Below are 25285 nucleotides of genomic sequence, written 5' to 3'. Positions count from 1 at the left end.
ACCAGCTGAGCCACCAGGGAAGCCCAAAGTTCTAATAGGATGTTACGTAAATAAATGAGAGAAAGAGACAGAGAGATGGATATACTGTCACGTGCATTTGTCTCCTCTTAAGGTGATAGTCTATTCCAACTGAAACAGTCTATTCCTTTTTTTTTCCTCTCTCTCTCTCTGTGCCTCTCTCTCTCTCTCTGTATAACACATACACACACATATAAACATAAATATATATTTATTTCAGTGGTGTTATCTGCAGTGAAGAAAAATAAAAGAGAGAGTGAAGAAGTAGGTAGTGAGTAGGCAGTGTTTCTATATAAGAACAGGGCATTCTCTCTGATGGAAATTCTTCATATAATTCTACAATTAATAGCTTGCATATCTCCTCAAGTCCCCTAAAATAGTCAGTTCATTTCTTCTTATGTTCATTAATGTATTAATTAACCCCACAAGTTTTGTTGCAACTCCTGCTATCCACTAGACATGGTTTTAGCAACTGGTGAGGAAAGAGTGGGTGAAACTCACATACTCCCCGCTGTCATGGTTTTAATAGTTAGGTCAAAGAAGAAACCATGAACCAGCAATCATACAACTGCACTTATAGTGGTAAATTGTGCTCAGTACTAAGGCTTTCCAGGTGGCAGTAGTGGTAAAGAACCAGCCTGCCAATGCAGGAGACATAAGAGACACAGGTTCGATCCCTGGGTCGGGAAGATCCCCTGAAGGAGGGATGGCAACCCACTCCAATATTCCTGCCTGGAGAATCCCATGGACAAAGGAACCTGGTGGGCTACAGTCCATAGGGTCGCAAAGAGTCAGACACGACTGAAGCGACAGAGCGCACATGCAGGTACTCAGTACTAAGGAGGAACTGAATGGGAAACTCTGGGTATTTAACAGCAGGATTTAATTTTGATTCCGAAGTTAAGAATGCTTTCAGAATTGATATTTGAGTCCCAGAGGGAAAGCACTTTAGGCAGGGGGGAGAAGCACTTTTGATGCTTTGAGAAAAGGAAATAAAAGATAATTCTGAAGCAGAAAGCAAGCCCATGTATGTGGAGCACACTGAGTGACAGGAGTGGCAGGTGATAAATGCTCAGAAGATAGTGGAGGCTGGATCAGGGAAGTCCTTAGAGTGAAAAGAATCGTGGTCTTGCCCCTTGCATTGGAATCACTTAGACTTTTGTAAAATTCTGTTGCCTGCTTCCCCCGCTCCACCCCTTGGAGATTCTGGTTTGGGATGCAGATGAAGCATTAGGCTTTAAGAAGTTTCTTGATGATGAATATTTTTTCCCAAATGTAATCTTTTACCTGTTTCTTCAAATAAGAAAATACTTGACTCAAGTTTTTACTTACTGGAACTCTAAATATTTTTCCCAGGTTCAAACTCTGTCTTTTCTTGGATTATTTTCCTCCTTCCTCTGCTGAGGTAGCGTCTTACTTCTTTCTGCCCTTTGATGTCTTCTTTAGATACAATTTTAAAGAGCATCAGAAACTAACACTCTAATGAACTTTGCGGACAGCTTAGAAGCACCTTTCTCACACATCAATCACCTTGTTTGTCTTTGCCTTGTTTCTATCCTTCTCTCTGCCCCTCAAAACCTTAGCACAGAAACTCAAATGTTGTAGATATTAGGTACAAATTTGTGAAATTGACCAGACTACCACCTTAAGAGGATACAAATGCACACGACAGTACAGTATCTCTACATCTTGGATTTACATTCCTGAGAGTGAATAAGCTTACATTCAATCACATTACTTGGCTGGCTTTGAGATAAGCACAGGCAGAAGTAATTGTCATTTTTGATTTAGTGTTCTAAGCCAAGATGAAAAAAAGATGGTCTTCTGCAGGCTCTAAATTTGATCTTACTTTAATGGTTTTGTTTTCCATGATAACTTTTTAAAAGTTGGGAATAAACATGAATAAACAGAATAAACTCTTCTTTATTCATATTTTTCTGGTGACCCATACATCTAAATAGTGTTCATTTGCTTTGAATGTTCCTGGTGTCATTTTAGTTAGTGCCTCTGATCTTGTTAACAGCAGAATCCATTTTTATTTTTTAATCAAGAATTCTGTCTTTGATAGTGAGTTACTGAGAAAGAAATAGATGAAACCTGAACTATCCAGAGGGAATTTCCCTGGCCTGCTTTGGGAAGATAGCCTAACATCAGGCAGGGTTATTAATCATGCCTTTTTTTCCAGACATCAAATTCTTATTCTTGCTTCTATTGTTGAATAAAAACAAAATCACTTAAGTGAAAACCCGAATATTTTATATCAGACATCCTTGTATGAAAACTAAATATGTATCATTGTCAGTAATCTGTATGCACACATGAAGAGAGGAAGGCAGAATAATATTTCTATTCTAAAACTGCTGTTTTGATGTGACTGTCTTTGATGGTAAATAGAACAAGAATAAACTCAAATTTTAAAAGTAAGGAAATATTTTATTTCACTGATTTCAAGAAGACCAAAAAGACATCTCCATGATCTTAATGACACCTTTAATGATCACATTTTTTCCAATATCTTTTTGCCATCCTTCCTGTTTTAAGGAGGTTCTCAGGCTAATTTGCCTCAAAACAGAAACATGGCTCCCACAGTTCCAAGCATCACAGCCAAACATGACAATGTCAAGAAAAACATCCCTTGGCCTTCTTTTGTCTCCTTTAAAAAAACAAGTAACACTTTCCCCAAAGTTGCATTCTCTTTGCCACTCAGAAGACTTCCTCTCACGATTTAATTGATCAGAATTATGCCACAAGCCCAAAGCAAAGAAAACGGTGCTGCCACTACAGAATCAGTCCAGTCAAGAGCCGTCTTTAGGGGCTGGTTACCAAAACATATGGCCCTGTGAAGCAGAGTAGATAGATACTTGAAGAAAACTTAGAAAAATTAAGAGAATGAGAACATACGGAGGGAACCGACTAATATCTGTGCTAACTGGCATGGGGTTCAAGAGATAAGAACTACAGACCGTTATATTTCTTCTTTAAATCAGGAGATTTTTAACTTTCAAATAAAAATCTTTTGAAGGGCTACTCTAAAACCTGGTTGATTTCAAAATTTTAAAACTGTGATGAAAAACCTCTGTAAAAGAAAACCAGCTTTCTCATTAGTTTGTTCATTTGTTATATTGAAAAATTAGAAACTGAGTCCTGACCTGGAGGATTTTAGGAAACCAAGACCTTAAAAAAAAAAAAAAAAACTATCAGTGGCCTCTGGGTTCATTTCTCTTCCTGTTTTTTGTTTTTGTCTCATTTTTTAATAGAAAGAAACCTGAGCCTTGTGGACATTTTTATGTTGTGTATGTCTGCTGTGTGAAACGTGATACTGATGTTAGGTTGAGAGACTGATGGCATTGTGTGGGTCAGAAGTGAGGATCAGAGTTTGAAGTTGGAATTTGGGTTAAGGAAGATAAGCTGTTACAGTTCTAGGAATTGATTCAAGCTGGAAAAATGAGAGTCTAACATTGGGAGATAGGGAGAGATGACTTTAATTGAATTGTGGAGCTGCAGGAGGCTAGCAATACCCAGATTTGACAGTTTACTTCTAAGAGACTATTTTGAAATAGACTGTCACTCCAGAAAACACTGGGGTTGAAAAAGCCCTGCTTTCATGCCCAGAGTAACACATAGTGAGGAGAAGCTTATTGTACCTATTTGCACAAGAAATCCCAAATAACTGTGATGTCTTAGCCTCTCAAGAAGTTAAACACACTGCCCAAATTCCCTTTGCTGAAAGTATATTTAGGATTTTTTACCAATGTTTATAAATATTTTTTCTCTTACTGTTCTTGTTCAGTTTTGCTATTAAGGTTGTATGAGCCACAGAAAGGATATAATTAGTTTTCTCTCGTTTTTGTTCTTTAAAATTTTTGTATAAGATAGGGCTTGTAACATTTCCTGAATATTCAGTAAAGATTTGCCTGCAGAGTCATCTTGCCTTGTTATCATTTATGAAATAGAAATTGGTATTTTTATTTCTTTTCCCCTATGGTTCACTTTCTTCAAACGTTACTGGTATTTGACCATTTTCTATTTATTCTTGAGTTACTTTTGGTATTTATAGTTTGTAGATTATTTATCCATTTCATTTAATTTTTCAAAGATATTGAGAGTATTCTTTACATCAGTATAAGTTTTAGAATGTTTGTCAGTTTATACAAGCCTAATTGTTTCTCCAAAGATAAGATAATGAGCCTTAACATAATTGTTGAATAATATAAAACTGTACAGTTAGCTGAAAGATGAGTCAACATGGGTATATTTTGAGAATCATTCTTAGTATGGTAGATTTTACAGGAGCAAGTGTCAATAATGCTACTGAGTGAGATTGAAGCATGTCATTATTTGGAAAATGGTTTAATACGTGGCAGAAATCTGTGGGTAGAGTAATAATTAACTCTAGCTTACTTCATTTCTTGTAACCCAAAGGGTGAATTGCAACGGAAATCCATTTAAATCGGAATCTCCATGCATTGAAAGAGAGAAGCATTTAAATAGTAATGTGGTACAAGGGAGGTTTGTTCCGAAGGTGATCTCCATGAGAGCGAGGAATTTGTCTTTTCTTATTTCCTGTTTTCTTTACAGAGATTAAAACAGTACCTGACACATAGTAGGTGCTCAGTGACAAATATTTGAATGAAGGAAAAATGGAAAATCTAATTTAGTTCTTGTTACAAGTCTGTGACTATAAAAACAAATAATTGCTGTCTACTTACACTATATCAGAAATCATTCTATGTCTTTACATATGTTAATTTATCTAAATCCTTATGAAATAGCAAATTGTATATAATGGCTACAATTATTATATGTTTATGGCAGTTCTGTACCTTGTTGATTACTGTGAGCTTGTTATATATTTTGAAATCAGAAAGTGTGATGCTTCCATCTTTGTTTTACTTTCCCAAGATTGACTTGGCTGTTTGTGCTCTTTTATGGTTCTATATGAATTTTAGATTTTTTTTATTTTTATGAAAAACAACATTGGAGTTTTTATGGAGTTTGCACTGAATATGTAGATCACTTCAGATAGTATGTATTTAAACACTATTAAGTCTTCCAACCTATGGATATGAAGATGCCATTCCATTTGTTTCCATCTTCTTTCATCAAATTACTTTGTAGTTTTCAGTATACAAGTCTTTCAACTCTTTAATCAAATATATTCCTAAGTATTTTATTATTTTTGGTGCTATTGTTTTGGGGATTATTTTCCTAATTTCCTTTGCAGCTAGTTTGTAGTCAGTATAACTGATTTTTGCATTTTGATTTTGTACCCTGCACCTTTATTGAATTTTTTTTTAGTAGTAATAATTTTTATATGAAATCTTTACGATTTTCAATATATAAGATGTTTGTCTACAAACAGTGACAGTTTTACTTCTTCCTTTCTGATTCAGATACCTTTTATTTCTTTTTCTTGCTCAATTACTCTGGCTAGGATGTTCACTACTATGTTAAATAAAAGTGGTGTGAGTACACATCATTGTCTTGTGTGCAATCTTAGAGGGAAAGCTTTCAGGTTTTCACAGTTGAATGTGATGCTAGCTGTGGGCTTTTCATGTATGACCTTCATTATGTTGAGGAATTTTCCCTCCTTTCCTAATTTTTTGAGAGTTTTTGTTATGACAGGGCTCCTTATTTTGTCAAACACTTGTTTTATTGCATCTATTGAGATGATATTATGATTTTAATCCTTTGTTCTGTTAACATGATGTGTCACATTAATTGGTTTTCATATTTTGAACCATACTTACATCCATGAGGCAAATCCCTCTTGGTTACATTGTATAATCCTTTTTTTTTAATTTTATTTTATTTTTAAACTTTACATAATTGTATTAGTTTTGCCAAATATCAAAATGAATCCGCCACAGGTATACATGTATAATCCTTTTAATGTGCTGTTGGACTCACTTTGTATTTTATTGAGGATTTTTCCAACTATATTCACCAGGATTATTTTCTTATAGTTTTGCTTTTCATGGTGTCTTTGTCTGGCTTTAGTTTCAGGGTAGTGCTGGATTCATAAAATGAGTTTGGAATTATGTCTTCCCTCCTCTTGAATTTTTGGGAAACATTTGAAAAGGGATTGGTATTAATTCTTCTTTAAATGTTTGGTAGAATTCACCAGTGAAGTCATTTGATCTGTGTCTGTCACAAAAAGATAAATAGTGTGTTATTCCACATGTATTAGGTACTTAGAGTAGTCAGAATCATAGAAATATCAAGTGGAATGGTGGTTGCCAGAGACTAGGGGGAGAGGAAGATGGGAAGTTGTTGTTTAGTGGGTATAGAGTTTTAGTTTTGCAAGGTTAAAAGATTGGTTGCACAAAAATGTGAATATTCTTAATACTACTAAACTATACAACTTAAACCTAATTCATATTTTGTTATGTGTATTGTACCACAGTTGATTTTTTTTAATGTATATAAATCTGCTACTTAGAGGTAGGTCACATTTCTTTGCAAATTTTTATAGTCTGATGATTAAAAAACAAAGGAGTTAAGCATTATTACTTCTAACAAGACTAATTTTAGATATGAAAATTAGTTTGAATATGGATTAGAATTCTCCTGTCTTTATTTTAACTATGAATTCAGCCTTAATAAACTTGTCCAGTGATAATTCAAGGCCCAAGTTAATTACTGTTTTCTCTGACATCTATCGCAGAAGAATTCCTTTTTTGGAGTAGAATCCTGTGTATATTTCTAGACTAATCCACTTAGTTGTACATACATCTGCCTCTAGAGTTTAATATCAAGGCTTATCCTTTAAATAACTTTGTTTCCTTGGTTCTTACTATTATGCCAGGCACAGAGCTGGCAGGTAATAAGAGTTTGCTGAATTCATTGAGCAAATATTTGTTAAACCCTTAACATGAACAAGGACCAAGATAGATGCATTTTTAATGTTGCCTTTATTTAGTAATGGTCAAAACTTTGCACAGAAAATAATCTAAGTCTTAGCCACAGTGTTAGTATTGACCAACTAGGGTTAATATGTTTTATTCAAAAGATGTGCAGTATTTAGTAGAAGACAGACATAAAGATTTAGCTGATGAGAATAGAATATATAATTTTGAATTTCAGGCCTATGAAAGACAGAGGTACATGTTGTAGACACAAACTTTCTTCCTGATGTCTTTGTATATATGGCATACTTGGGAGTGACATTTCTTAAAATTATACCTGCTTTTTCTTCCTTAAAATGCTTCTGTAATTTGATTGTCAATGATTGTTAACTAAGTATAGCTACTGAGGGTAGCTGTATGAGAATGAGAAGAATAATGAAGTTATTTTCTATAAACCAGTTAGTATTAGCAATTACCATAAACTCTAATGTACATTTAAGAAACTGTTACAAATAGGCACATGTCAGTATTTTTATGCTGAATTTAAATCCAAGAATTCTTAGTAATCCTATGTTCTCTTACATCACTATCTATATTATGGTAATGGAATGTGCATTTTATTGATTATAGAAGATGAAGTGACACCAACATTTCTTAAGTTCACGTATTTGGAAAAAACATTCAATTTTTTAAGAAATCCAATTCTTAGTGTTATTTCTTAATTAAAAAACTGTAAGCCTTCTGTTTAAAATAAAGATTATGGCCAAGAAGAGCCCATGTCAGGGTTAAATGAAACAGAGACTAATTAGCTGATACAATTCAGAACTATGAAATTATCCTCTGTTTTACAAGCTAAAACAAAAAGCTAGGGAGTTTTCTGGGTGATCAGAAACACTGAATTTATGCTAAGAGAGACATACATAAAATCTAATGGGTCCCTATTTGGAGAATCTTAGTAGAACCCCTATAATGACCCTTGACTAATTTGAATATACATAGTAAGAAGTAGTCATGAGAATCCTCTGTCCTTTTCAGTAGTGGATTAATTATTCTATGACATGTTTTGATTTAAGCTCTCAACTGTATTCAGAACCACGACAGAACTGGGAATTGTCTATGATAATTTCATTGAATATGTAAGAGGTGAAAAAACTGCTTAGTAGCCTTTCTAAAACATTATGAAATTCCTTAACTGTAGCTTTATGAAGCTAACTGATGGTATATATGGTCAAGGGTTTTCTAATCAAACCCAGAAAAAATGTGAAAAAGACATATGATTATGTTAGGAGAATTGCACTGTGTTGATTAAAAACATTAAGCAGCTAGGATTACTTTAATGGCAGAAGGTGAGTAATTTGAAAGGAAATGTAAGAAATATCCATGAATCTATAATCAGACAGTATGTTCTTTCCATACCACCACGAACAAATTTGGGACGAGAGTAGTGGCTAGATTTGTAAACTCAGACACTAGTGCCTATGATCACTAGATTCTTTTTCCAAAACTACAATGGATAGGTTATGTAGAACTATGATCTTTATGGTACTCCTTCCATACCTAAGGAAGAGCTGAAAGCTACCTGCACTCTACTTAAGACCTATTAAGAATGTTGCTACAGTTTAAGTTTCAGGTGGGTGGGGACTTTATTTTCTCCGCTGCTATGTCTCCAGTGGGCTTCCTAGGTGGCTCAACAGTAAAGAATCCACCTGCCAATGCAGGAGATGCCCGTTCAATCCTTGGGTTAGGAGGATTACTTGGAGAAGGAAATGACTTCCGACTACAATATTCTTGTCTGGGAAATCTCATGAACAGACGAGCCTTGCAGGCTACAGTCCATGGGGTCATGAAAGAGTCGGACATGACATAGCAACTAAACAACAACAACAACATGTCTCCAGTACCTTCCACACTCCTGGACGTGTTCTTGATGCCCCATAATATTTGTTGAGTGAATTAATAAATTAATATGGATTCCTTATTAGAAATTCTTTCAAGGCAGGAATACAAACTAACTGGTCAACATTAGCCTGTGGGAATTCATTTTTTTTTAAATGGAAGCTAATTACTTTATAATATTGTGGTGGTTTTTGCCATACATTCACATGAATCAGCCATGGGTGTACATGTGTTCCCTGTCCTGACTCTCCCTCCCCATCGCATCGCTCAGGGTCATCCCAGTGCACCAACACTAAGCACCCCGCCTCATGCATCACACCTGGACTGGGGATCTATTTCACATATGATAATAAACATGTTTCAATGCTATTCTCTCACATCATCCCACCCTTGCCTTCTCCCACAGAGTCCAACAGTCTGTTCTTTATATCTGTGTCTCTTTTGCTGTCTCCCATATAGGGTCATTGTTACCATCTTTCTAAATTCCATATATATGCATTAATATACTGTATTGGTGTTTTTCTTTCTGACTTACTTCACTCTGTATAATAGGCTCCAGTTTCATCCACCTCATTAGAACTGATTCAAATGCACTCTTTTTAATAGCTGAGTAATATTCCATTGTGTATATGTACCACAATTTTATTATCCATTCGTCTGCCAATGGGCATCTAGGTTGCTTCCATGTCCTGGATATTGTAAACAGTGCTGTGATGAACATTGGGGTACACATGTCTCTTTCAGTTCTGGTTTCCTCAGTGTGTATGCCCAGAAGTGGGATTGCTGGATCATATGGCAGTTCTATTTCCAGGTTTTAAGGAATCTCCACATTATTCTCCATAGTGGTTGTACTAGTTTGCATTCCCACCAACAGTGTAAGAGGGTTCCTTTTTCCCACACCCTCTCTAGAATTTATTGTTTATAGACTTTTTGATAGCAGCCATTCTGACCGGCATGAGATGGTACCTCATTATGGTTTTTATTTGCATTTCTCTGATAATGAGTGATGTTGAGCATCTTTTCATGTGTTTGTTAGCCATCTGTATGTCTTCTTTGGAGAAATGTCTGTTTAGTTCTTTGGCCCAATTTTTGATTGGGTAGCTTATTTTTCTGGAATTGAGCTACAGGAGGTGCTTGTATATTTTTGAGATTAATTCCTTGTCAGTTGCTTCATTTGCTTTTATTTTCTCCCATTCTGAAGGCTGTCTTTTCACCATGCTTATAGTTTCTTTCATTGTGCAAAAGCTTTTAAGTTTAATTCAGTTCAGTTCAGTTCAGTTGCTCAGTCGTGTCCGACTCTTTGTGACCCCATGAATCACAGCACGCCAGGCCTCCCTGTCCATCACCAACTCCCGGAGTTCACTCAGACTCACGTCCATCGAGTCAGTGATGCCATCCAGCCATCTCATCCTCTGTCGTCCCCTTCTCCTCCTTCCCCCAATCCCTCCCAGCATCAGAGTCTTTTCCAATGAGTCAACTCTTTGCATGAGGTGGCCAAAGTATTGGAGTTTCAGTTTTAGCATCATTCCTTCCAAAGAACACCCAGCACTGATCTCCTTCAGAATGGACTGGTTGGATCTCCTTGCAGTCCAAGGGACTCTCAGGAGTCTTCTCCAACACCATAGTTCAAAAGCATCAATTCTTTGGTGTTCAGATTTCTTCACAGTCCAACTAGGTCCCATTTATTTATTTTTGCTTTTATTTCCATTACTCTAGGAGGTGGGTCATAGAGGATCCTGCTGTGATTTATGTCAGAATGTTTTGCCTATGTTTTCCTCTAGGAGTTTTATAGTTTCTGGTCTTACGTTTAGATCTTTAATCCATTTTGAGTTTAATTTTTGTGTGTGGTGTTAGAAAGTGTTCTAGTTTCATTCTTTTACAAGTGGTTGACCAGTATTCCCAGCAACCTTCTTAAAGAGATTGCCTTTTCTCCATTGTATAGTCTTGCCTCTTCTGTCAAAGATAAGGTGTCTTGTCTCCTCTGTCAAAGATAAGGTGTCCATAGGTGCATGGATTTATCTCTGGGCTTTCTATTTTGTTCCATTGATCTATGTTTCTGTCTTTGTGCCAGTACCACACTGTCTTGATGACTGTTGCTTTGTAATATAGCCTGAAGTCAGGCAGGGTGATTCCTCCAGTTCCATTCTTCTTTCTCAAGATTGCTTTGGCCATACAAATTGTGAAATTATTTGTTTTAATTCTCTGAAAAATACCATTGGTAGCTTGATAGGGATTGCATTGAATCTATAGATTGCTTAGGGTAGTATACTCATTTTCACTATGTTGATCCTTCAGATCCATGAACATGGTATATTTCTCCATCTATTTGTGTCATCTTTGATTTCTTTCATCATTGTTTTATAGTTTTCTATATATAGGTCTTTTGTTTCTTTAGGTAGATTTATTCTTAAGTATTTTATTCTTTTCATTGCAATGGTGAATGGAATTGTTTCCTTAATTTCTCTTTCTGTTTTCTCATTGTTAGTGTGTAAGAATGCAAGGGATTTCTATGTGTTAATTTTATATCCTGCTACTTTACTGTATTCATTGATTAGCTTGAGTAATTTTCTGGTGGGATTTTTAGGGTTTTCTATGTAGAGGATCATGTCATCTGCAAACAGTCAGTGTTTTACTTCTTCTTTTCCAATCTGGACTCCTTTTATTTCTTTTTCTGTTCTGATTGCTGTGGCCAAAACTTCCAAAACTATGTTGAATAGCAGTGGTGAGGGGGGGCATCCTTGTCTTATTCCTGATGTTAGGGGAAATGCTTTCAGTTTTTCACCATTGAGAATAATGTTTGCTGTGGGTTTATCATACATGGCTTTTATTATATTGAGGTATGTTCCTTCTATTCCTGCTTTTTGGAGGGTTTTTATCATAAATGGATGTTGAATTTGTCAAAGGCTTTCTCTGCATCTATTGAGATAATCATGTGGTTTTAGCTTTTAATTTGTTAACGTGGAGTATCACATTGATTCATTTGTGAATATTGAAGAATCCTTGATCCCTGGGATAAAGCCCACTTGGTCATGATGTATGATCTTTTTAATATGTTGTTGGATTCTGTTTGCTAGAATTTTGTTAAGGATTTTTGCATCTATGTTCATCAGTGATATTGGCCTGTAGTTTTCTTTTATTGTGGCATCTTTGTCTGGTTTTCGTATTAGGGTGATGATGGCTCCATAGAATGAGTTTGGAAGTTTACCTTCCTCTTCAGGTTTCTGGAAGAATTTGAGTAGGATAGGTGTTAGCTCTTCTCTAAATTTTTGGTAAAATTCAGCTGTGAAGCTGTCTGGTTCTGGGCTTGCTTGCTGGAAGATTTCTGATTACAGTTTGGACTTCTGTGCTTGATGTGTCTGTTAAGATTTTCTATTTCTTCCTGGTTCAGTTTTGGAAAGTTATACTTTTTAAAGAATTTCTCCATTTCTTCCAAGTTGTCCATTTTATTGGCTATAGTTGCTGATAGTAGTATCTTATGATCCTTTGCATTTCTGTGTTGTCTGTTGTGATATCTCCATTTTCATTTCTAATTTTGTTGATTTGATTCTTCTCCCTTTGTTTCTTGATGAGTCTGGCTAATGGCTTGTCAATTTTATTAATCTTCTCAAAGAACCCACTTCTAGCTTTGTTGATTTTTGCTATGGTCTCTTTTGTTTCTTCTGCATTTATTTCTTCCCTAATTTTAAAATTTTCTTTCCTTCTACTAACTCTGAGGCTTTTCATTTCTTCCTTTTCTACTTGCTTTGTGTAGAGTTAGGTTATTTGATTTCTCTCCTGTTTCTTGAGGTAGGCTTGTATTGCTATGAACCTTCCCCTTAGCACTGCTTTTACAGTGTCCCATAGGTTTTGGGTTGTTGCATTTTCATTTTCATTTGTTTCTGCATATTTTCATTTCTTCTGTGATTTGTTGTTTATTCAGAAGCATGTTGTTGTATTTTTAATAGTTTTTTTTCCCTGTAGTTGACATCTAATCTTACTACATTGTGATCAGAAAAGATGCTTGGAATGATTTCATTTTTTTTTTGAATTTACCAAGACAATATTTATGGCCCAGGATGTGATCTATCCTGGAGAAGGTTCCGTGTACACTTGAGAAAAAGTTGAAATTCATTGCTTTAGGGTGAAATGTCCTATAGATATCATTTAGGTCTAACTGGTCAATTCTATCATTTAAAGTTTGTGTTTCCTTGCCAATTTTCTGTTTAGTTGATCTATCCATAGGTGTGAGTGGGGTATTAAAGTCTCCCACTATTATTGTGTTACTGTTAATTTCACCTTTCATATTTGTTAGCATTTGCCTTACATATTGTGGTGTTCCTATGTTGGGTGCATATATGTTTATAATTGTTATATCTTCTTCTTGGACTGATCCTTTGATCATTATGTAGTATCCTTCTTTGTCTCTTTTCATGGCCTTTATTTCAAAGTCTATTTTATCTGATATGAGTATTGCTACTCCTGTTCTCTTTTGGTCTCCATTTGCGTGAAGTAACTTTTTTCATCCCTTCACTTTCAGTCTGTATGTGTCCCTAGGTTTGAGGTGGGTCTCTTGTAGACAGCATATATAGGGGTATTGTTTCTGTATCCATTCAGCCAGTCTTTGTCTTTTGGTTGGGGCATTCAACCCATTTACATTTAAGGTAATTATTGGTAAGTATGATCCCATTGCCATTAACTTGTTGTTTTGAGTTTGAGTTTATAAACCTTTTCTGTGTTTCCTGTCCAGAGAAGATCCTTTAGCATTTGTTGAAGAGCTGGTTTGGTGGTGCTGAATTCTCTGAGCTTTTGCTTGTCTGTAAAGCTTCTGATTTCTCCTTCATATTTGAATGAGATCCTTGCTGGGTACAGTAATCTGGGTTGTGGGTTGTTCTTTTTCATCACTTTAAGTATGTCCTGCCATTCCCTTCTGGCCTGAAGAGTTTCTACTGAAAGATCAGCTGTTATCCTTATGGGGATCCCCTTGTGGGTTATTTGTTGTTTTTCCCTTGCTGCTTTTAATATCTGTTATTTATGTTTGATCTTCATTAATTTGATTAATATGTGTCTTGGGGTATTTCACCTTGGGTTTCTCCTGTTTGGGATTCTCTGGGTTTCTTGGGCTTGGGCGGCTATTTCCTTCCCCATTTTAGGGAAGTTTTCAACTATTATCTCCTCAGGTGTTTTCTCATGTCCTTTCTTTTTGTCTTCTTCTTCTGGGACTCCTATGATTTGAATGTTGTGGCATTTAACATTGTCCCAGAGATCTCTGGGGTTGTCCTCACTTCTTGTAATTCTTTTTTCCTCTCTGCTTCATTTATTTCCACTATTTTATCTTCTGCCTCACTTATCCTATCTTCTGCCTCAGTTATTCTACTGTTTGTTCCCTCCAGAGTGCTTTTGATCTCATTTATTACATTATTCATTATTGATTGATTTTTTATTTCTTCTAGTCCTTGTTAAACTTTTCTTTCATCTTCTCAATCCTTGTCTCCAGTCTGTTTATCTGTAACTCCATTTTGTTTTCAAATTTTGGATCATTTTTACTATCATTATTCTGGATTCTTTTTCAGTTAGACTCCCTACCTCCTCCTCTTTGGTTTGGTTTGGTGGGCTTTTATCATGTTCCTTTACCTGCTGAATATTTCTCTGCCTTTTTATCTTGTTTAGATTGCTGTGTTTGGGGTGTCCTTTCTGTATGCTGGAAGTTTGTGGTTCCTCTTTATTGTGGAGGTTCCTCCTTTTGGGTAGGGTTGGACGAGTGGCTTGTCAAGGTTTTTTTGGTTAGGGAAGCTTGTGTTGGTGTTCTGGTGGGTGGAGCTGGATCTCTTCTCTCTGGAGTACAATGAAGTGTCCAGTAGTGAGTTTTGAGTTGTCTATGGGTTTGATGTGACTTTTGGCTGCCTATATTTTTGTGCTCAGGGTTATGTTCCTGCTTTGTTGGAGAATTAGCTTGGTATGTCTTGCTTTGAACTTGTTGGCTCTTGGGTGGAGGTTGGTTTCAGTGTAGGTATGGAGGCTTTTGGATGAGCTTTTGTCGATCAATGGTCCCTGGAGTCAGGAGTTTTCTGGTGTTCTCAAGTTTTGGATTTAGGCCTCCTCTTCTGGCTTTCAGTCTTATTCTTATAGAAGCCTCAAGACTTCTCCATCCATACAGCACCGATGATAAAACATCGAGGTTAATGGTGAAAATATTCTCCACAGTGAGGTACACCCAGAGAGATTCACAGAGTTACATGAGGAAGAGAAAAGGGAGGAAGGAGATAGTGGTGACCAGGAGGAGAAGGGGGGAATCAATAAGGGAGAGAGCAGTCTAGCCAGTAATCAAAAAGAGAGAGACCAATCTAGCCTGTGATCAGTACCCTAAGTTTTCTCCACAGCCTGGGATTCACAGAGTTAAGTAGAGAAGAGAAGGGGGAGGAAGGAGATAGAGGTGATCTGGGGAAGAAAAAGGAGAGTCAAAAGCGGGAGAGAGCAATCTAGCCAGTAATCATATTCCTAAGTAAAAATGGGTACTGAAGATTAGATTCTTAAAGGTACAGAATTGATAACAAATACCAAAAAGCAAAGATTAAAAGTCTAGAGTAGAGGTTAGACTTTCAAAAATACAATATTAAAAAAAAAACAAAACAAAATTACAAGTTATGTATATAAAAAAATAAGAAATTTGCTTTAAAAATAGGGTCTTTTTTTTTCCCAAGATAATAGTAGGTTTTTAAAATGAAACTTAAAATAGTAATAAAGAACTTAAAAATTAAAAAAATAAAAAATGATAATAGTAAAATATATCTAGGAATTTCTCTGGCACTATTGAGGGCAGTGTGTGGTCAGTTCAGTTTAGATAGTTCCTTGTTCCACCTTATACTTCTCAAGGTCTATAGGTCCCTTCCTATGTAGCCAGTGCTAACTACAGGGTTTTAATCTGTTGCTCCTGTCACTTACAAAGCCCTTCCCTCTTCTTTATTTTGGCTTCCTCTGATTGCAAGTCTCTTCAGTACCTAACTTCTGCCCTCACACAAGGGGGTGAAGGTGGTCATTTATTTAGGCTCACTTGTTCAATTGTGCTGAGGGGAGGGATGAACACTGCAAACAAATATCACTGGCGTGTGTGGGGAGTGCTCACAGTGACTGGACCGTACTGGGTTGACCTCGCTCATGGTGTGTGTGCTTTCTCGATCTACACTGCTCAGGTTCCAGTTTGTTCTGCTGGGGAACTAAGGCAGGCCCTGGGTTGCGTGCACTTCCCAGATCTACGCTGCTCAGGTTCAGGTTCTTGGGTACTCCACAAAGGCACAGACTCGGTTGGACCTGCGTTTTGTGCCCTACCCAGATCCAAGCAGCTCAGGCGACCAGGTGCTTGGCGAGTAAACTCTCCCCAGGTACAGTGCATCTTATCACCTCCTTAGTCCCAGCCGCTCGGTTTCCTGGGTGCACAGCGGGAGTGCCGTCTCAGGTGTGCTGTGGGTCTCCTCTGGAGAGCTGATCTCTGGCTGTAACCCTCCCGGCGGATGTCAACCATCCAGGATCCCAGGTAGACTTAGTTAGCAACTGGAAGCCTGCTTGCATTTTGCTAGGGGATGCCGTCTCTGGGGCCGAATTTGCCCCTTTCTGGCTCAGGCTGCCGCCTGCCTGCCTTCCTGCCTCCAGTGGGGGATGGGTCGGTCCACAGCTGGCTAGCTCTCCTCTGGTATTTGCTCAGTCCTTTGGAAAAGGAAATGACAACCTACTCCAGTATTCTTGCCTGGAGAATCCCATGGACAGAAGAGCCTGGCAGGCTACAGTCCACGGGGTTGAAAAGAGTCGGACACAACTGAGCGATTTCACTTTTCATTTTTGTTCTGTGAGCGGGCCTGGCAGTGCCTTAGGTTAGAGCTTTGCACAGGAAAGTTCTCTCTCTCTCTCCCCACCCCACCCCCCCGCCTGTGGCTATCCTAGGGTTTGGGTTGCTATCTCAAGTTAGCTCCCTCAGATTGCTCTCAGGGCATTCAGGCCCAGTCCTGACCCTAAGCAATGCAGCCCATGCCTCCCTGTTCTTCCCCCGCTTGCTGGTGGTGGACATGAATGTCTGGGCTACTTCTCCACTGGGAATTGTGGTTAGGCACATTATCTGTGGGTTTTATTTATTTATTTTTTCCTGCCAGTTATTTTGCCCTCTGAGATTCCAAAACTCCCCACAGACCCGCCGGTGAGAGAGTTTTCTCTTTTAAGACTCCCTCCCCAGGACGGGTATCTGTACCTAACTCTTTTGTCTCTCTTTTTATCTTTTATTAAAGATATCTTTTGTCCTACCTCCTTTCGAAGACAATGGGCTGCCTTTCTGGGTGCCTGGTGTCCTCTGCCAGCGTTCAGAAGTTGTCTGGTGGTATTTGCTCAGCATTCAAATGATCTTTCAATGAATTTGTGGGGGAGAAAGTGATCTCCCTGTCCTATTCCTCTGCCCTCTTAGGACTGTCCCCGAGCCTGTGGGAATTCTGAGTGGGAGAATACAAAGTCATTTAGTATAACCTGAAAAAAATATAAGAGTGATAGGGCATCCTAGAGGTGCAAAATATACCAGGAAAAAGCATTTTAGAAAGATCTATTTGTTAGGTTGGTGTTCAAGTAAATTGGTGACTAATAAGAAAAAGGCTTAAAACTCTAACTTAAAAATTATGATTTTTTTTCTTTTGTACCTCTAACATGGGTTATGCTGTGTATCATCATCCCAAAGAGAGAATTCTGCTGCTTTATGCATCTTTTTTCTGAAGTCAAAAAAGCAAGTCTGTGTATAAATTAAAATAAATCCATATCATGATCTTGGCATTAAAGGAATCTTATTGTATTTCTAGAAATGATGGCTGTTTGTTTGTGAAGGAAGGAGGTGATACTCAAATTTCTATTTTGTTTGATGGTTTTGTCTTTTGCCTCTCTCTCTTACAATATAAATCTTAATCAGTTCTCATCAACTTCTATTATAGGACCTCTGTAGCTTAATCCCTAGACATAATTTGTGATTCTAGCCCTGTTATATATACTCTTTACTATGTTGCCAAAATTTTAGTCATTTAGTGATGATGCTGATAGTGATGAAGTAAAATACATTATAAATAAAACCAGAACCTTATGAGCAACATATGAAAAATATAAGTGAAAATGGTGTTTTTTGAAAAGCTAGCTTAAAGCTCAGCATTCAAAAAACAAAGATAATGGCATCCAGTCCCATTACTTCATGGAAAATAGATACAGAAATAGTGGAAACAGTAACAGACTTTATTTTCTTGGGCTCCAAAATCACTGCAGATGCTGACTGCAGCCATGAAATTAAAAGACACTTGCTCCTTGGAAGGAAAGCTATGACAAACTTAGGCAGCATCTTAAAAACCAGAAACATTACTTTTCTGACAAAGGTCTTTCTAGTCAAAACTATGGTTTTTCCAGTAGTCATGTATGGATGTGAGAGTTGAACTGTGAAGAAAGCTGAGCACCAAAGAATTGATGCTTTTGAACTGTGGTATTGGAGAAGAGTCTTGAGAGTCCCTTGGAGAGCAAGGGGATCCAACCAGTCCATCCTATAGGAAATCAGTCCTAAATATTCATTGGAAGGACTGATACTGAAGCTGAAACTCCAATACTTTGGCCACCTGATGCAAAGAACTGACTCATTTGAAAAGACCCTGATGGTGGGAAATATTGGAGGCTGGAGGAGAAGGGATGACAGAGGTTGAGATGGTTGGATGGCATCACCAGCTCGATGGACATGAGTTTGAGCAGGCTCCGAGTGTTGGTGATGGACAGGGAGGCCTGATGTGCTGCAGTCCATGGGGTGACAAAGATTCAGACGTGACTGCGTGACTGAACTGAATGATAAAAAATAATATTAGAGGATTTCCTTGTCTCGTGGAAATAGACAAGAAAAGCAGCTATAAGACCGTGTGTTATGTATCATCAGCATCAGCATTGCCTAAGAATTGTTTAGAAGTGCAGACATCTTAGGTACCATGCCAGACCTAGTGAATCATGCTCTGCAGTTTGAAAAAGATCTGCAGGTGTCTAATATGCATATTAAAGCTTGGTAAGCAGTAGTATAGACAGATATGAGAAGAGCACCCAGTAGAATCTGGCTGTGGGTAAGGTGTGCAGTAGAGTAAAGGTATGTATATGGCAAGATCCAGACAGAGATAAACAAACAGCATAGGCAATGTCACAGAAGAATTAAAATACATTTGAAGTGGTGATAACACAAGATGCAGAGGTGAAAATGTGTAAAATTATTGGCAGATATTTATATATACAAGTACAGACGAGTCATTAATTTTCATTATTTACAAAGGAGTGTTGGACATTTTATCACTTTGAACACTAGTTGGATGCTTTTCATTTATTCAGTAAATATTTATTGAGTGCCTACAATACATCAGTCACTATTCTAGGTGCATATGATCAGCATTTGGGAACAAGTAGTATAGACAATAGATGGGAAAATGATGAGAAGAAAGCCGAGAGAGGATTTTTAGGAACTATAGTATTCCATATGAAAAACAATGGAAGTTAGAGGCAAACCATTGACTCAGCAAAAGGAAGAATATAAAAAGAATTTAAGAGATATTTGAGATATGGACTTACTGAGACTCCTTGACTGATCAGTTTAGGAGAGAGTGATGTAAGGACAAGTTTTGGTTTCTGGATTGAATAACAAGGACCAATTTATATTTAGCTTTTAAAAATAGAGTCAAAGATAATAATAAATACACTTAACCTAGCACTTATTAATCCTGCTGAGTGAAGAACAATGTTAAATGTTCTCTTAAATATCACAACAGCTTTTGGAGTTATTAAAAATTTGCTTCCTTCTTACAGATGAAGAAACTAAGGCTTGATGATTTACTTTAAGTTACCAAGCTAAAAGAATGAAGCCAATGCAAAGCTAAACATAACCTTACCATGCAATTTAGCAATCACACCTCCAGATATTTATTCAACTGTTTTAAAAATATATCTACACAAATACCTGAAAATAAATATATCAGCTTCATTCATAAACACCCAAAAGTGCAGGCAACCAACATACCCTTTGACAGGTGAATGAATACACAAACCATGGTTTATTTATACAATTCAGTAATACTCAGTGATAAAAAGTAATGAACCATCAAGCCAACCAAAGACAAGAATGATTCCTAATTGCATATTGCTAAGTGAAAGATGAAGCAGGGCAAAGACTAATAGAGTTTTGCCAAGAAAATGCACTGGTCATAACAAACACCCTCTTCCAACAACACAAGAGAAGACTCTATACATGGACATCACCAGATGGTCAACACCGAAATCAGATTGATTATATTCTTTGCAGCCAAAGATGGAGAAGCTCTATATAGTCAGCAAAAACAAGACCAGGAGCTGACTGTGGTTCAGACCATGAACTCCTTATTGCCAAATTCAGACTTAAATTGAAGAAAGTAGGGAAAACCACTAGACCATTCAGGTATGACCTAAATCAAATCCCTTATGATTATACAGTGGAAGTGAGAAATAGATTTAAGGGCCTAGATATGATAGATAGACTGCCTGATGAACTATGGAATGAGGTTCGTGACATTGTACAGGAGACAGGGATCAAGACCATCCCCATGGAAAAGAAATGCAAAAAAAGCAAAATGGTTATCTGGGGAGGCCTTACAAATAGCTGTGAAAAGAAGAGAAGTGAAAAGCAAAGGAGAAAAGGAAAGATATAAGCATCTGAATGCAGAGTTCCACAGAATAGCAAGGAGAGATAAGAAAGCCTTCCTCAGCGATCAATGCAAAGAAATAGAGGAAAACAACAGAATGGGAAAGACTAGAGATCTCTTCAAGAAAATTAGAGATACCAAGGGAACATTTCATGCAAAGATGGGCTCAATAAAGGACAGAAATGGTGTGGACCTAACAGAAGCAGAAGATATTAAGAAGAGGTGGCAAGAATACAGAAGAACTGTACAAAAAAGATCTTCACGGCCCAGATAATCACGATGGTGTGATCACTGACCTAGAGCCAGACATCCTGGAATGTGAAGTCAAGTGGGCCTTAGGAAGCATCACACGAACAAAGATAGTGGAGGTGATGGAATTCCTATTGAGCTATTTAAAATCCTCAAAGATGATGCTGTGAAAGTGCTGCACTCAATATGCCAGCAAATTTGGAAAACTCAGCAGTGGCCACAGGACTGGAAAAGGTCAGTTTTCATTCCAATCCCAAAGAAAGGCAATGCCAAACAATGCTCAAACTACTGCACAATTGCACTCATCTCACACACTAGTAAAGTAATGCTCAAAATTCTCCAAGCCAGACTTCAGCAATATGTGAACTGTGAAATTCCTGATGTTCAAGCTGGTTTTAGAAAAGGCAGAGGAACCAGAAATCAAATTTCCAACATCCACTGGATCATGGAAAAAGCAAGAGAGTTCCAGAAAAACATCTATTTCTGCTTTATTGACTCTGCCAAAGCCTTTGACTGTGTGGATCACAATAAACTGTGGAAAATTCTGAAAGAGATGGGAACACCAGACCACCTGATCTGCCTCTTGAGAAAACTGTGTGCAGGTCAGGAAGCAACAGTTAGAACTGGACATGGAACAACAGACTGGTTCCAAATAGGAAAAGGAGTACATCAAGGCTGTATATTGTCACCCTGTTTATTTAACTTATATGCAGAGTACATCATGAGAAACGCTGGACTGGAAGAAGCACAAGCTGGAATCAAGATTGCTGGGAGAAATATCAATAACCTCAGATATGCAGATGACACCACCCTTATGGCAGAAAGTGAAGAGAAACTAAAAAGCCTCTTGATGAAAGTGAAAGTGGAGAGTGAAAAAGTTGGCTTAAAGCTCAACATTCAGAAAACGAAGATCATGGCATCCAGTCCCATCACTTCATGGGAAATAGATGGGGAAACAGTGGAAACAGTGTCAGACTTTATTTTTCTGGGCTCCAATTTCACTGCAGATGGTGACTGCAGCCATGAAATTAAAAGACGCTTACTCCTTGGAAGGAAAGTTATGACCAACCTAGATAGCATATTCAAAAGCAGAGACATTACTTTGCCAGCAAAGATCGGTCTAGTCAAGGCTATGGTTTTTCCAGTAGTCATGTATGGATGTGAGATTTGGACTGTGAAGAAGGCTGAGTGCCAAAGAATTGATGCTTTTAAACTGTGGTGTTGGAGAAGACTCTTGAGAGTCCCTTGGACTGCAAGGAGATCCAACCAGTCCATTCTGAAGGAGATCAGCCCTGGGATTTCTTTGGAAGGAATTATGCTAAAGCTGAAACTCCAGTACTTTGGCCACCTCATGCGAAGAGTTGACTCATTGGAAAAGACTCTGATGCTGGGAGGGATTGAGGGCAAGAGGAGAAGGGGATGACAGAGGATGAGATGGCTGGATGGCATCACTGACTCGATGGACGTGAATCTGAGTGAACTCCGGGAGTTGGTGATGGACAGGGAGGCCTGGCGTGCTGCGATTCATGGGGTCACAAAGAGTCGGACACGACTGAGCGACTGAACTGAACTGAACTGGAGTGAAAGAAGACAATCCGAAAAGGCTACCTACTGTCTGATTTGACTTATATGACATCTTGGAAAAGATAAAAGTATAGTGACAGTAAACAAACTAGTGATTTCCAGGGGTTTTGTAACTGCACGTCAGTGAGGTTTTTTTCTTCTTTTGTTCCCCAGAATAGCTTCACTTGAAAAACTTTAACATTTGATTCTTGTTTCAAGTCTCCCTAACTCACTTATAAGGTTATACTTATTTCAGCACTAACATTAGGTAACATTAATAAATAACAGACATGAGCATGGTGGAAGACTTACATGATAACAGTTCCTATTTCCCTTTACTGCTTTCATCAATTCTCCACCCTTGAATCTAAAAAAAAAAAAAAAAAAAAGAACGTTTATTTTATTTGGCTACACTGCACAGCATGCAGGATCTTACTTCCTCAACCAGGGGTTGAATCTGTGTCCCTGCATTGGGAGCATGAAGTATTAACCACTGAACTGCCCAGGAAGTCCCACCACCTTTGGCTCTTACACAAAAGAATCTCATGGTCATGTGTGTTTCTCTTGGGAGTGACCATGGATTGGTGTAGGTAGATTCAGTATAGGGATCCATCCTCCCTAGTTAAGGCTCAGCTGTTTATACTAGCTGAGAGGTTACTTTATCTCTGCAAAATAAAGATAATAATAGTCACTACTTGATTTTTTAAATAAAGAGTAAGTTAATGTGTGTACAGCATTTGGAATTTTGTTGTCCAATTGCTCAGTTGTTTCTGACTCTTTGAGAACCCATGGACTGCAGCACACCAGGCTTCCCTGTCCATCACCATCTCCCGAAGCTTGCTCAGAGTCATGTCCGTCAAGACAGTGATGCCACCCAACAATCTCATCCTCTGGTATCCCCTTCTCCTTCTGCCTTCAATCTTTTCCAGTATCGGGGTCTTTTCTAATGAATCGGCTCTTTGCATCAGGTGGCCAAAGTATTGGAGTTTCAGCTTCAGCATCAGTCCTTCCAATGAATATTCAGGACTGATCTCCTTTAGGATGGACTGGTTGGAACTCCTTGCAGTCCAAGGGACTCTCAAGAGTCTTCTCCAACACCACAGTTCAAAAGCATCAATTCTTCAATGCTCAGTCTTCTTTATGGTCCAACTCACATCCATACATTACTACTGGAAACACCATAGATTTGACTATATAAACCTTTGTTGGTAAAGTAATGTCTCTGATTTTTAATATGCTGTCTAGGTTGGTCATAGCTTTCCTTCCAAGGAGCAAATGTCTTTTAACTTCATGGCTGCAGTCACTATCTGCAGTGATTTTGGAGCCCAAGAAAATAAAATCTCTTACCATTTCGCTTGTTTTCACATCTATTTGATATGAAGTGATAGGACCAGATGTCATGATCTTAGTTTTTTGAATGTTGAGTTTTGAGCCAGCTTTTCACTCTCCTCTTTCACCTTCATCAAGAGGCTCTTTAGTTCCTCTTCTCTTTCTACCATTAGAGTGGTGTCATCTGTGTATCTGAGGTTATTGATATTTCTCTTGGCAATCTTGATTCCAGCTTGTGCTTCATCCATCCTGGCATTTCCCATGATGTTCTCTTCATATAAGTTAAATAACCAGGGTGATGATATACAGCTTTGACATAATCTTTTCCCAATTTTGAACCAGTCCATTGTTCCATGTCCAGTTCAAACTGTTTCTTCTTGACCTGCATACAGGTTTCTCAGGAGGCAGTTAAGGTGGTCTGATATTCCCATCTCTTGAAGAATTTTCTACAGTTTGTTGTGATCCACACAGTCAAACACTTTAGCATAGTCAGTGAAGCAGAAGTAAATGTTTTTGTGGAATTCTCTTGCCTTTTCTATGATCCAGTGGAAGCTGGCAATTTGATCTCTTGTTCCTGTGTCTTTTCTAAATCCAGCTTGAACATCTGGAAGTTCTCAGTTCATGTACTGTTGAAACCTAGCTTGGAGAATTTTGAGCATTACTTTGCTAACATGTGAAATGAGTGTTAGAGAAGGACATGGCAGCCCACTCCAGTGTTCTTGCCTGGAGAATCCCAGGGACGGGGGAGCCTGGTGGGCTGCCATCTATGGGGTCACACAGAGTCGGACACGACTGAAGTGACTTAGCAGCAGCAGCAGCAGAAATTAGTGTAATCATGTGGTAGTTTGAACATTCTTTGGCATTGCCCTTCTTTGGGACTGGAATGAAAACTGACCTTTTCCAGTCCTTTGGCATTTGGAATAGTGCCTAGCATATTGTAAGTGCTCATAGTTATTAGCTATTGTAGTCCTCCCTTTTCCATTGTTTCACTTTTTGCGACCTCAATTCCCCATGATCACTCACAGTCTGAAAATATTAAATGGAAAATTACAGAAATAAATAATTCCTAATTTAAAAATTGCATACCTTTTTGTGTAGTGTAACGAAATCATGTACCTTCCTGCTCATTTCTGCCAAAAACATGAAACATCTGTTTGTCCAGTGTAATCCACCTTTTAGTCAGGCTATCTCCATTATCAGATTGACTATTATGATATCAGTATGGGTAGCATGGTGCTTGGACTTCATGATGGCTCAGCAGTAAAGAATATGCCTGCCAATGCAGGTGATGTATATTCTATCCCTGGCTTGAGAAGATCAGATCCCTTGGAGAATGAAATGGCAACACACTCCTGTATTCTTGCCTGGGAAATCCCATGGATGGAGGATCCTGGTGGGCTACAGTCCATGGGGTCCCAAAGAGTCGGACACAACTTAGCGACTAAGCAACAACAAAAACAGTCATAGTGCTTGTGTTCAAGTAACCCTAATTTTACTTGAAAATGGCTTCCAGGGTGTGAGTTTCGGTTGTACAGCCAATTGAGTCATATACATATATATGTACACACACAAATATATATACACACACACATACACACACATATATATAGCCATTCTTGCCACTTTTTCAGATTATTTTCACATATAGGTTATTATAGAATATTGAGTAGTCCCCTGTGCTATACAGGATGTCCTTGTTAG

The 25285-nt window shown here is 37.9% G+C and overlaps 1 long non-coding RNA gene across 17 annotated transcripts in view; it reads left to right on the top strand.

Annotated features, from left to right (window-relative positions):
* The window catches only part of LOC147339896 (uncharacterized), a 784113-nt gene that overhangs the window by 543473 nt on the left and 215355 nt on the right, over positions 1–25285 (top strand). For 3 of the 17 annotated variants that reach the window (XR_015159703.1, XR_015159705.1, XR_015159715.1), the window contains one exon: positions 4441–6191. The exons of 2 other annotated variants lie outside the window; for them this stretch is intronic. This is a non-coding gene — a long non-coding RNA (uncharacterized LOC147339896). Of the gene's footprint in view, positions 1–4440; positions 6230–25285 lie in introns of those variants that run through there. 12 more of the 17 variants (XR_015159692.1, XR_015159691.1, XR_015159684.1 and 9 more) reach the window with 11 other exon arrangements.

Source organism: Bos grunniens, chromosome X, assembly GCF_055505025.1.
Source record: "Bos grunniens cultivar Pamir isolate PY7600 chromosome X, Bosgru_T2T1.0, whole genome shotgun sequence".
Classification (NCBI taxonomy): domain Eukaryota; kingdom Metazoa; phylum Chordata; class Mammalia; order Artiodactyla; family Bovidae; genus Bos; species Bos grunniens.
Note: the sequence above shows the minus strand (reverse complement) of the source record. Positions and strands in the feature narration are given on the sequence as shown.